General features: G+C 31.7%; 1 protein-coding gene and 1 long non-coding RNA gene across 5 annotated transcripts in view; one reads left to right on the top strand and one right to left on the bottom strand.

The window, feature by feature from the left end:
- Positions 1-12390, top strand: part of LOC100868045 (lachesin) — a 77098-nt gene that overhangs the window by 24549 nt on the left and 40159 nt on the right. The gene's annotated exons all lie outside the window — the stretch shown is intronic.
- Positions 7641-12390, bottom strand: part of LOC116414175 (uncharacterized) — a 46378-nt gene continuing 41628 nt past the window's right edge. The window contains exons 4-7 of one of the 2 annotated variants that reach the window (XR_015294985.1): positions 8623-8864; positions 8310-8543; positions 7923-8231; positions 7641-7840 (exon numbers count right to left, since the gene is read on the bottom strand). This is a non-coding gene — a long non-coding RNA (uncharacterized LOC116414175). Of the gene's footprint in view, positions 7841-7876; positions 8232-8309; positions 8544-8622; positions 8865-12390 lie in introns of those variants that run through there. The other variant, XR_015294984.1, reaches the window with a different exon arrangement.

Below are 12390 nucleotides of genomic sequence, written 5' to 3'. Positions count from 1 at the left end.
TCGCAGCCGCTACGTATAATAACTCTGAAACAGAGAGAAGTATTTCACTGCGAGCCTATCGCTGCGTTGGGACAAATATCGTGTTTGTCCAACTTCGAGCCGAGAAATAACAAGAAGAATTTTATTTGTCCCTCGGCCTTATTTGGAACCATTGAACCGCGATATCTCTCGTGTTCGACAAGGCGGGAGTGGGAGGGAAGGTTGAGTGGAGGGGATAAGGCATTGCGCCGCGCAAACTTTGCTAATTTCTTGAAACTCGTGAAACTTCCTTTGGTTACACGATACTCTTAATTCACTTGCCCGAGTTTAAACATTCCCTCGCATTTAGCCGCAGTACGGACGCAGTAGGAATTCAATAAACAAGTTACACGCCGCTTTCTCCTTTGATTTCGAATTTCCTTTCGATCGCGTGAATTAATTAAGGCCACAGGAAATTAATTAAGGGGGTTCGCGTCCTCTGGTCGTCTCACGCGCTATTTTAAATTGAAAACTTTGCTCCTCCAAGTTCCTCGCGCATATTACGCGTCTTACGAATGTTCCACGGTTCTTGTTTCAAATTCGTGGAAACTGTGACTGCTTTTATTATTATATGCTATCATGGATTAAATTACATTGTATTACTATGTAGAGAAAGATGTTGTTTAAATAACGTTAATATTGAATGTTTTCTTTAATAGGCCAGAAAATAAATGTAAAAATTATATTAATAATACAAATTTTTTTTGAGCATGAAGAATATTTGGAATTTTTAAATTGAATTTTATCTTTAATAGGAAGCATGAATGAATTAATCATTGGAAAAATTTTTGATATTTTAAAGTATAGAGAGAATACTACTTACTTTCAGTTCTGAGTCAATTTTTAAATAAATAGAAAAGATATTTTTTTAAACATGCAGATTAAAATTTTCTCTTTACTTATTGAAACTTACTGTACCGTTTGTTTTCACAAAAACAGAAAACAAAAATTTAACATTTTTTTGAATTTTCTGATCTTAATATTCAAATATATTCTATAACTTGATGAAAAAAAAAATTATACAGTAAATTTTAAAGAGTCTTTTATATAAAGGAAAGATTGTAATTTCTCAGCCATGAGAAAAATTTTGACAACCGGATTTGAATTTTTCAAATTTTTAAGTAAAGAAGTATTTTCGAAACGAAGAGTGTATGTAAAAATAATAGGTTTTACGTTTTAAAATATCAAAAATTCTCGAGTAATTGGCTAACTTATTACCACAATAAACGATATTTCTCTTTTTTTTTTATCATAAATCATTTTATTAAACACGTTGAAAAATAAGTTGACTACAAATCAGATCTCTTTCACGCACGTTAATCACACGTTTTATTCCCTTACTTTTATCGTTCGACTCGAAACGTTACCTCTAATTGCGTAGTTAGTCTTTTCGTTCGAGCCACTCGGGGACCGAACAATCTTGAAAGTTTCTCCTAACAGTTCCCATTTCTGTGAACAATTGATAGTTTCGAAACGATTCCATGCACGTTACAGAAACACATACAGAGATTAATTAGAAACAAATCTTTGATAAAACAATATTTTCAGCTTTATTAAAAATAGTATTCGATTCAACGATTCGATGTATTATTATAAACAATATATGTAAAATACATTTGTTTCTAATTTATTCATTCATTAAGAAAAATGCTAATTATTTTAATAATGATAAATAAATATTCTTCATTGTTTCATTCACATAGGAATATTGTTCTTTGATGATCTATAATATAATATACTCAAATGGATTTATTCTATTGCACAATTTGATCCATTGACTTGATTCAACCACTGTAATACTTGATTCAACCACTTGTTCTTATTTACATTTGAAATTCTAAATTTCTATTTCCTCGGAGAGATGCTAAATTAACGAAGTTAACGCTGCGATTAACAGATTAATTGAACATAACCTAAATCCTTTAATCTTAGAATATTCCTTCCATTCATCACTTAACCTAATTTAACCTAACTTAAATTGAAGTTTCTCGCACAAAAACATATATATATATATCAACTGAATTTATCGAATATACAAAGATCTATCACTTTGCACAAAATAAAACGAAGTCTTCAATCTACACCGAATTGTTGAATCGAAGATTAACATAATTTTCGATAAATTTTTCCAATAGAATTGAAAGCATTAAAATTCCTTAATTTTAAGCGAATCTAATTATTTCTCCACATTTATTATTGTGATGTAGAAATTTGTTTCTAATTCTATTTTTTTTTTTTTCAAGAATAAAAAAAATTCCATCCGAAAGTATTTCGAGTGAAATCGTGTCGCCTAACCTAACTCGGGCATGGAGCAGGAAATATTTCTGACAACTTCGTTGCGCGGAAAAAGTTAGAAGCTTTCGCCGAACATGCTATTTAGTACAGCTAAAGTTATTTACGGGTTAACCTTGTATTTACCAAGCGACCAGCAATTGCAGAAACTCTTATTTTCTAGCGTACCGTACGAAAACTGTCCACTCCATTGCAGCTAAGCTTGTGTTACGTTGAATTTGATAAATGCACGTGAATTTGGACCATAGGATGGAACGAAATCACGCGACAATATAAATTGAATCTAATTGTTAATATTGAATAAGTTACTTAGAATTTAAGATTTTAAATGGATAAATTGTGAACATTCTTCACAATTTTCTACTGTTTCAAAATTTAAAATTTGAACGCATACAGTATTCCAATATTTACGAGCAAATACGTATATAATATATTCTTGATGGATTTCGCTATGAAAAGAGAATATTTTTAAAGATTTTAAAATTCTAGATGAAACAACGATTGCAAAAACCCTTTATAATTTTTTATTATTATCTCAAAATTTATCAAATTTCGTACAATTATATTAATAATTACGATTACAAAGATGTATTTAATATTTGTAATAGATTTCATTAGCAAAGATGCTAAAGTTTCATAAAAAGAAAAAATTTTTAAACTTTTTTATTAGTATTTATAATAAATTCTTTAGAATTCAAATTCAATTCCAAATTGTAAAAATTCTTTACCAATTTTCTATTATATTTCACAAAAAATCAAACTATTTCACAACTGTTTCAACGCTAATACAAAGAATATGTGTTGTGCGTCGCATAATATTCTTAATGGATTTTATCAGCGAAGACATTAGCTTCATAAGTAGAGAATATTTTAAGAACAAGGTGAAGGGAAAGAACGTGAAGCTGTAAAAAAGTAGAGACGTAAGAAAAAACGGAAGAAACTGACCGGATGAGAAATGGAGCTTGGAATGAGTGGGGGTAAAAGAAAAGAACAATCGACGGAAGAGAGTAATCGTTCGTTTCATCCTGTTTTACCGACTGAGCGGGGATAGTCGGTCTCAGAGACGGTTAAACGGATAAAGAAGAGCGCACGAGTGGAATGCCAGTAGAATCGCACCACTTTGCGATGGTGGGAGAAGATTCTTGCACGTTCCCCAATCGGGAATAGCGACAATCCGGAACGGAACGGAACGAAACGAAAAATTCGACAGTGCGAAAATCGGGAATAACCGTGAAGGCCATAAATCAAATCGTGTTTCATATGACTCGAATGCGAGGTGACACGTACGAGCTTCGAGAGTTTCTCGCTTTTGTCCACGATCTGTGTACGCAGTTTATTCCCCATTCAGAATATTTCTGTAGCATTCGCGAATATTTTTCGGTATTATGTATCGATACAAATAAGAGAAGACGGATGTAGAATGGAATAAGAATATTTTGCTGAATATTCGAAGGAAATGGAATTATGATAAATATTATATAAGTATATGGAATATAATGGAAAGAAAATTTGAAAGTATTGATATACGAGTATTATCATGCAATTTGACAATTGCATCTGTCAAAAAATTGCTCATAGGATAAGTATGAAATTTATTAAATGGTAAAAAATTGTTTTTTACAATTTTTATTTTTTTTTTTTTTACATGCAATGAATAGGAATTTTGGAAAAATATTGTTAGATGTAATATTCGAAGGAAATGAAATTATCGTAAAATTTATATAAAATATAACGCAAAAAAATTTGGAAGTACGAATATAATTATACTTTGGGACTGCGAAGAAATTGTTCATAGGATGATGAAGTTTGTTAAAATTAGTGAGAAATTTTTCTCTACTTGGGATATAATAATGCAAAGAAAATTTGGTATACAAATATAATTACAACTGCACTTTAAAAAAATCATACCACAGAATAATAAAGTTTAACCAGTATAAAATTATCATTTTCTTTTTTTTTCCCAATTTCAGACAAAAGAGACAAAATTATAATTCGACCTTTATTACATTTACACCTTTATTACATTCAACCTATATCACGCTTGCTATGTTACTTATTATATTTTATTGAATTATTAAATTGTCCAAAGGAATTAATTGTGGATTTTAACTGGATGATGTTTAAAGTTGCATAGCTCGGTTAATATTACATTTATTTAATGGAAATAAAATCCACTATAATTTGCACTCCTTTTCCAACCGGCGCTCTTCCATTCCATCGCTTTGAGAAAATCCGATTTTCCATCAATTCTTTAAAGCCAAATTCTTTTACAAGTATGTATAGCAAATTTATATAAAAATTCAATTAACGTATACGTACAATTATTTCACCTTACCAATAACAGATTAAAAAGAGTGGCAGATTGACTCGTAGAAAATCCAATATAACGTAACAAAAAAACGATTCTCATTATTATTGAAAATCAATTTCGACCGACTTCAAGATACAACAAAATGGATCCACGCACAAAACTCGAAGTGGAGAATTTCGAAACGTAACAACGTTTACTTTGTCCAACGTTTGCGTTTGCGAAAATTGACGAAAACCAAACTAATCCATTTAAAATTCGATTCGCAATCACCGTGGCGAATAAACAGACGGGCAAACAGTTTGAACGTAGCAACTCGAGGAGGGGAGCGAGGTAGAATTATCGTTAAGTAGAAGCCAGCCAGCCTTCGAGTTTAATCGCTCGTTCGATCGAACGGGATCATTCTCTTACGCCACGTTTTCGCTACTCCCTCCCTCCCTCCCTCCCTCCCTCTCTTTCACTCTCCCCCCCTTCTCTCTACGAAAATGAAGGGGGAACTTGGAGGCTTTGAAAGGAACCTGTTGCAAACCACGATTAGGCGGCGAGCATCGTGTTATGCATCTATATACGTGCTCTACGAATATCTGTAACTGTGTAACTGGCCGTACCGCAACCTCGCTCATTTTGAAGTAATATATTCTAAACCAATATCTATACTGATTCTGCCTTCTCACGAGACAAGATATACGTCAAGATGATATTTTTGCAAAACACACTTTTTTGAAGAATCGAATTCGAAACGAAGATGGAAAAGTTGATATACAAAAATCGAGCAAAACAAGCTTATTTATCAAGTTACTGTCCTCGTTGCACTGCCGCCTCGTCCTATCGCCTTGTCTCGCTTCGTCTAACTTCGTCTTCGTTCAATTTCAATCGCTCGATAAATCGATAAAAAAAGGAATCGATCGATATTTTTTTCGTTTCGACGAAAACAATGGATTTAGATTTAGCGTTTTACTTATTGCAATGTTTTTTCAACTATATTTTTTTTTTCTTAGAAAAATTTACATTTCACGTTACGACGTGATAAATTAAAGTTGAATAATTTTTTCTCTCTCCTTTTTTTTTTTTTTTTTGAGTGAAATTTAGGACATGTGCACTTCGATGTGGCGAAGGGAGAGGAGAGAGAGAGGGAAAGAGGGAAAGAGAGCTCTAGTTTCGAACATGAAACCATCATTGGAGTGTACATTCAGATTCCTGTCAAATCAAAATCGAGTACTGGTTGAAGGTACGAGTCAATGCTTGGCCTGGAAGCATTGAGCAATGGGCTCATCGGTTTCCATACAAAGTAGCGTGCTTTTACGAGTAGCGGTCCGGAAGGTGGTACGTGTCTCTGCGGTAAATCAAGCCAATGGAATTCCCCGCTGTCTTAATGATCGATTCTGAAGAAAAGAAAAATGGACGACGCTTAACCAATCAAGAAATAATTTCTCGTCCAAAAAAAAAAGATAAATAAATAAATAACGCGATAAAAAAATCGATAATTTAAACGAGACGAATAATTTTCTATTGTTTATTCAAATTTAATTATACATTTTTCCTACTTTTAATCCTTTTCGAAAAAACGTAATCGAACAAAACGAACCAGAGAATATATATATATATATATATATATATACACACATATTGTGTGGATATTTCATTACATAAAGTGAAACTTTTTGTCGAACATCCTTCCTTTTTTTTTTGCTGATGTGAAAACCGGTTAGCACACAATATTGCATTTATGGCGCATCTATGAAATTGAGCACCCGTTCCACATTGGATCCGCGAAAAATTTTCTTTACGAATGTTCACAATCGCGTGAAAAGATTTCCGGCGCTGAAAGAGACACGTTCAAAAATCTTCTCGCTCGAAAATTTCGAATTTTTTCGAATTTTTATTTTTCAATAATAAAAAAGAGCCAGGAGGAGTTAAAAATTCTTTTGCTATCCTCTCAGATTTCCAAGGTGAGAAGTTGGGCGTCTAGATGTTTTTGGAAGATTATTGGAAGATTGTTTAAACGATTGAAAAGAGACAAACAATGTTGCAAGTATCTTGGAGATGGGGAAATTTGAAACAATATAATCCTTATTATCCTGCGATAACAAGTTCTGGAGAGAGAGAGAGAGGAGGGGGGAGAGAGAGAGAGAGAGCTGGCTTTATTATAAAATACCACCAAGTTCAAATCTGATTACTGAAACGCCAACAATTATTGCATTGAAACACGGTATATACCCTTATTTCAATGCGCCAACTCTGCAATTTAACGTGATCACAATTATTCGTCCGCGTGCATTGTTCCATTAATCATTGTAGTGTGAAACGATGGACATTGATACACGTTGTGTACGAACATTTCTATTAAACATTCAAACTAAATTTCTCTTTAGAAATTTGCACGTGTGAAAACTCTTTCTCTCGTAGGTAGAATATAGATAGGTGGAATTGAGATTATTTTGAATAATTTTTAACAATTTTAGTTTAGCATAATATTTTTGACGTGATTGACCAGTAGTGATAAATACGTTTGTTTCGATGAATAAAGGTATAAAAGAAAAAAAGGAATTAAAGCTAAAGATATTTAAAATTGAGAATTTTTAGAAAAATGTATGTATTATTAACGTGCTCATCTTTTAATATAATTTAAAATATAATTTAAAAGTTTAACAGATGTTTATCTTATTTGTCGCTTTGTAATTCAATTTATAGGTTATTAATTGTTATTTTTAATATTGAATTTTAAACAGAGCTATTCGCGAGATAATAAAATTCCCGATACTTTATCCGTCGATCTATTTTATTCATCAAACATCTCAATTATCTCTCTAAATTGATAAAATTCTCAAACTAATAAAATGTTTTATCCACCTAGTATTTCAATTATCTCGATTTCCCTTCAATTAATAAAATTAAATCGAGCAATAAAGGTACGCGTTTCAAATATGTATATAAAAGTGAAATGCCAAAAATAATTGAGATTGAAACATCGATATTCGAGTCGGAAAATAAGAGGCATCTCTTAATATTAAATTCTTCTAACCTTCTATTTTGAGGTTAGATTGTTCTGTTCAATTCTTTATGATACGCATTATTGCCATACCTAGAAAGGCAAACTGACATAACCTCAATCGGAAAAAGAGATTCCCTTGTTTCAAATTCTCTTGTTTCTTCAATGTTCAGAATGGAGAACACATTTTCAATAATTGAAAGATGCGATTCAAAGTTATATTCTTTTCTCTCCTTAAAAATTTAAAATATTATATTAAACCAAGAATATTTATTTGAAGATACTTTTTATTCTTTTTATTCAATTATGAGATACCTTTGCAATATTAAACGTGGACTGAATCGAGGATGTTTGTCAAAATTTGTATAATACAAAATTCTTTTTACTTATAATTTACTTACAATTAAATATACTTATTTATTTATATATTTTCTAGTCTGCAGAATTGCATAATCTTTTAAATTCGATGGCCTTTAATTTTTTACACATTGCTTCTTATACTTTATATTTCTTATATTTACTCATATATTTATTTTACATATCCTTCAGAATTGCACCGGGACAATAGTCTTCTTTCTTGTTGCTTTCCATTTTTTTTTCTTCTTTTTTATGTTGCTTTCTCCACTATTACATTATTTGTCAAAATTTGTGTAATACAAAATTCTTTTTATTTATAATTTATTTACAATTAAATATACTTACTTATTTACATATTTCTTACTTTGCAGAATTGCATAATCTTTTGATGGCCTTCAATTTTTTACATATTGCTTCTTACAACTTTATATTTTTCATATTTACTCATTCACTTATTTTCCATATCCTTCAGAATTGCACCAATAGGACAATAATCTTCTTTCTTTTCCATCTCTTCTTCCTCTTCACGTTGCTTCCTCCATTAGTTACATTGCAATTAAAAAGTTTCATTCATTCCACCTGGAGAGGATATTTATCAAAATTTGTGTAATACAAAATTTTGTTTACTTATAATTTACTTACAATGAAATATACTTACTTATTTACATATTTTCTAATCTGCAGAATTGCATAATCTTTTAAATTCGATGGCCTTCAATTTTTTACACATTGCTTCTTACAACTTAACATTTCTCATATTTTTACTTATTCACTTATTTTCCATATCCTTCAGAATTGCACCGATAGAACGATAATCTTCTTTCTTTTCCATCTCTTCTTCCTCTTCACGTTGCTTCCTCCATTAGTTACATCGCAATTATAAAATTTCATTCGTTCCACCTGGCAGGAGAGGAGAAAAACGAATATTAATGAGATCGCATTATTTCTCACGAGTGAGCGTGTCAAACTTATGAAAACCAGTTTAACTAAAATTAAACCGCGAAACTAAAGGATTTTCATTAGACGTCTCGCGGGACGACCCCTTTCGAGACATCGTGCTGTCCGCGTTTCGCAGGACCTCCCCCCCCCCCCCAAGAGGGCGCAACCTGTCCTCCGCAAACTTTTTTTGCACCATATCGCTTAACTGCTTCCTCTTCCACTCTTTTTTTTTTTTTTTTTCTTTTCTTTTCCAAATCTTTGTCAAATATGTATATATCATATATATCATATACACTCGCGTTAAAATTTAATCATCGATTAACTTTTAACGATTTTTCTCGCAGTTTTTTTTCTCGCTTCTTTTTTTTTTCTTTTTTTTTTTTTTTTTTTTCTCTCCTTTCAAGCTTGCATTTCAATTAATAAGAGAGAAAATACGTTCGTGGCAATTTCTCGCGTGCTCGTTCGTGGCGGTTGATTACTTAAGTAATAAATTCAGTTTAAAGGTGCTCTTTTGACCGTTTTTTTTTTTTTTTTTTTTTTTTTTAAAGGAAGGAGGAGATGAAGGTATTTTTTTTTAATTTTTTCTTTTTCTTCAATTTTAGAATGGAACGATGATTTTTTTATTTTTTTTTTATTCTTTATTTCTTTACACCTCGAAATCGTCGATAAAATTAAATCGGTTTTTTTCCCCTCCCTCCCCGCGCTTATAATTTACGACAGTTTGAGGAAGTTTTATGGGGAAAATCTAAGATCCATTAATTATATAGTTGATAAAGTACATAATTTTAAATTCTTGTTAAATATTCATCGTTGAAGGATCGATCGAGGAAGTGAGATACAAGAGAAATATTTCGTTTTAAATAAAGAGAAACTCCATTGCTTTTTAAATTTCTATTTTCGCCCGTTGAAATTATCATCGTTGTGTTTTTTTAGAGTAATAATAAATTTTCTCGAGCGATATATATTTAAAACGTGGGAATTATTCCGGTTGAAAACTGCGAGAAGAAAGGAACCAAAAACATTGTTTCTAACATTCTGCATATTGATCTCTTGATAAAAAATTTATCGTGCAAATCTTTTCATCTTTTGTCAAAAAAAAAAAAAAAAAAAGAAGAAGAAAAAGAAGAAATTCTCTCAATACAATTAGAAAATTTTTACATAACGATCAGATTAAAGCGAATTATTTATTCAGTTTCTTCTTTTATCAAATTACTCGATCCCCCTCTAAAAGAAAAATAACGATAACAACTCGAGTTTCCTCTAAAAAAAAAAAAATTCTACATCGATAAATCCAAATAAAAAAGTGCGATAATAAAAGAAAATACACGTAGAATCAATTAATAATCAACGAATTATTCATTTACTTTCTCCTTTTATCAAATTACTCGATCTTCTTCTAAAAAAGGAAAATTCTACATACAATCTCTCAATAAAGATGCGAAATTGTATAAAGAAGAAATGATTAAAAAAATATATATATACGTAACAATCAATTAACAATCAAGATAAATTATTTATTTAATTTCTCCATTCGTCAGAATAAAATTCGTCTGAAAAAGGAAAATTCTATAAACATCCATATAAACTTGAATAAAAATGCGATCGTGCAAACGTCTAATTACGATTACAAAAACAACGAAACTACATAAAAAAAGAAGAAGAAGAAGAAGAAGAAAGGGGAAACAGGAAACACTGATAAGAAAGAAAGTACGTATATAATCGTGATTGATAAACGAAAAAATAAAGAAAAGAAAGAAAGAAAGAAAGAAAGAAGGAAGGAAAGAAAGGAAGGAAGGAAGGAAAGAAAGAAAGAAGGAAGGAAGGAAAGAAAGAAAAAAAGAAAGGAAGGAAGGAAGAAGGAAAGAAAGAAAGAAAGAAAGAAAGGAAGGAAGGAAGGAAGAAGGAAAGAAAGAAAGAAAGAAGGAAGAAAGGAAAGAAGAAAGAAGGAAAGAAAGAAAAAAGGAAGGAAAGAAGAAAAGAAGGAAGAAAGAAGGAAAGAAGAAAAGAAAGAAGGAAGAAAGGAAGAAAGAAGGAAAGAAAGAAAGAAGGAAGGAAGGAAAGAAAGAAGGAAGGAAGGAAAGAAAGAAGGAAGGAAGGAAGGAAAGAAAGAAGGAAGGAAGGAAGGAAGGAAGGAAAGAAAAGAAGAAAGAAGGAAAGAAGGAAGAAAAGAAAGAAGGAAGAAAGAAAGAAGGAAAGAAGGAAGGAAGGAAGAAAAGAAAGAAAGAAGGAAAGAAGGAAGGAAGAAAAGAAGGAAGGAAGGAAGGAAAGAAAGAAAGAAAAAAGGAAAGAAGGAAGGAAGAAAAGAAAGAAAGAAAGAAAGAAAGAAAGGAAAAACGTCGAGTGAAGGGCGAAAAATAATAAGTCGATAAAAGTAGATTGGAAACGGATAAACGGGGAGGAGGGATTCTCCTTTCGCGGGGAGGAATTCGCGTGCGAATAATCCGGTGAAAATGTGAATTTGCATTCATGCGAGCGTAACAACGCGTGAAAACACAAAAACTTGGGCGAGGGGGGAGGGCGAGGAGAGACGAAGGGAGGGGGAAAAAAACGATGGAAGTTCGGGTCAGAAATTGTCAGGGGGAGAAACCAATGGAGGAACAATGGTGGATAGGAGAGGATGGAAACGATCGAAAAGGAGAGACAGAGAGAGAATTCTATTCGTGACGTGACGCGAAAGTTAAATTGTTCCTCGATCATTCAGAAAAAAAAGAAAAAAAAAAATTGTATTCCAGAGTATGATTCGAATCGATATCTGGCGATAACATCGGCTGTCATATTTCTTCTTTCGTTTCCTCGAAAAATCGAAATTCGAATTTTGTCTCATTTCTAGAACAAGATTCATTTGTGTTCCCTTCACGAGGGATGACTCGTATGTTTTTATTTGTTTTTTGAAACTTTTTTGAAAATTTGACGTTGAATCTACAATTCTCTTATGCATGAAAATGCGTGAGAGATAAAGAATGAATAAGAGTTTGTTTGAGAGTTTGTTTGTTTTCTCAGAAGGGACGGTTTGTATTTTTGAAGCTTTTTGAAGATTTGATGGATCTGAATTATTCTTTTTGTATGAGAGATGAAGAAAGAATACGAATCTGTCTCTTCAGAAGGAGTGGCTTGTATTTTTGAGACTTTCTTCGCTTTCAAGTTTGAAGATTTGATGGATCCAGATCATTTTTTTGGGTGAAAGATGAATAATGAGTAAGAATTTATACAGAATTGCCTCCTCAGGGGTTTTTTGTATTTTTGAGGCTTTTTGAAGATTTGATGGATCTGAATTATTCTTTTGTATGAAGAATGAGTAAAAATTTGTACAAGGTGTCTCTTCAGAAGGGATGGCTTGAGGCTTTCTCTATTTTTAAGTTTGAAGATTTGATAAATCAAGATAATTCTTTTATGCATGAAAATGTGTGAGAGATAAAGAATGAATAGAAGTTTATACAGAATGTTTCTTCAGAAGAGATGGTTTGTGTATTTTTGAGGCTTTTTAAAG

Source organism: Apis florea, unplaced genomic scaffold (genome assembly GCF_048593485.1).
Source record: "Apis florea isolate Af1SG1 unplaced genomic scaffold, ASM4859348v1 contig_3802_pilon, whole genome shotgun sequence".
NCBI lineage: Eukaryota > Metazoa > Arthropoda > Insecta > Hymenoptera > Apidae > Apis > Apis florea.
Note: the sequence above shows the minus strand (reverse complement) of the source record. Positions and strands in the feature narration are given on the sequence as shown.